We start from the raw sequence: 643 nt of genomic DNA, 5'->3' as shown, positions 1-643 counted from the left end.
CCCCCCCCAGCTCTGACCTTCTGGGGGGAGCCTGTCTGCCCTCAAACTCCTTTCCCCCATCCCGGCCCCCTCAACCCCCCTCCCGACACCCCCATCCTACTTCCCCCAAACTCCCAGCTCCCCCCATCTGGCTCCCCCACACACCCGCCATGGGGGGGCCCAGAAGCGCTGGTGGTTAAATCACTCTGCGCCCTGTTGTGTTCATGGAGACGCAATAAAGGGCCCAAGGTGCGAACACGCCCCAGCTCCTGCCCCACGCTGAACAGGGTTAAACACGGGCCGGGGTGGGGTCCAGAGCCCGCAGCCTGCTCAGCCCCACGGCAAACCCCCCATTGACCCCTGGGACCGGCTGTTACAGACCCAGCAGAGCAGGAACCAGGGGAGCCGTGGCAGGCGCCGTGTGAAACGAGGGGTTTGTTCCAGCCCCGACCCCGTTTGCTGGAGCGAGTCTCTAGCCGGAAAATCCCTCAGGTTTGGGCGTCTCCCCACTGGCCCCGGAGACGCTAGCAACTGTCCTGGGAGGGCCGAGGAGCCAGCGGAGCTGGGCTGGAGCCGGCGTTGCCACGGCTGCTGTTAAAGTCCGACCCCGTTTCCTCCCGGGTCGGGGGTTCAGCCGGGGGAGGGGCGATGGCGTCGGGGTCCC

This window comes from Terrapene carolina, unplaced genomic scaffold, assembly GCF_002925995.2.
Source record: "Terrapene carolina triunguis isolate 2854851 unplaced genomic scaffold, T_m_triunguis-2.0 Scaffold34883, whole genome shotgun sequence".
Classification (NCBI taxonomy): Eukaryota; Metazoa; Chordata; order Testudines; family Emydidae; genus Terrapene; species Terrapene triunguis.
This window is presented reverse-complemented; position numbering follows the sequence as displayed.